Raw genomic sequence first — 648 nt, forward strand, 5'->3', positions numbered from 1 at the left:
AAAAAAATGATGGTAAATCTAATATCATATCCAAATACAACTTTGTGCTCAGCAACACCTACAATCTAATGCAGCTAATCCATCAAAGAACATATATACATTACCTACAATCGAACGCAGCTGATCCATCGAAGAATAATGTATATAGAGGAAAGGCTAATCTAACACAAAGTCTAAAAGGTAAACTAAACCTGTATCCAGTTGATAGAAAAGAAAAACAATCTACAACTTAGTGTGTAAATTATGAAAAAAATACAGGGAATGATGGGGGCAGAAGGTTGCAACCGGCCTGGAGATGGACACCATGCCACCACTAAAACTCAGTGTAGGAATCAAGTGCAACCCAAACACTATGTGCATAATTAGAAGAAAAAAAAGGAAGTATGAGCCCAGTTCACCATGGGAAGATGAGGAAAGGAGGAAGAAAGAGCTCACCGATGTGTTGCATCTCTCCTCCATGAACTGGCAACCGTCCTTGACCTCTCCCCCTCTGCACGCAACCACCAAGGTGGGGACCCTGCTGCCCTCACTGCAGCAACCGCTCCTTCTTGACCTGCGACCGATCTGGAATCATGGCGTGCGGCGACCCCCGAAAATGGAGAGGGAGGGTGGAGGCCATGGCAAAGGCAAGGACGCCGGGAAGGGGCA

The sequence above is a fragment of the Triticum aestivum genome, chromosome 7B (assembly GCF_018294505.1).
Source record: "Triticum aestivum cultivar Chinese Spring chromosome 7B, IWGSC CS RefSeq v2.1, whole genome shotgun sequence".
In the NCBI taxonomy this organism is placed as follows: domain Eukaryota; kingdom Viridiplantae; phylum Streptophyta; class Magnoliopsida; order Poales; family Poaceae; genus Triticum; species Triticum aestivum.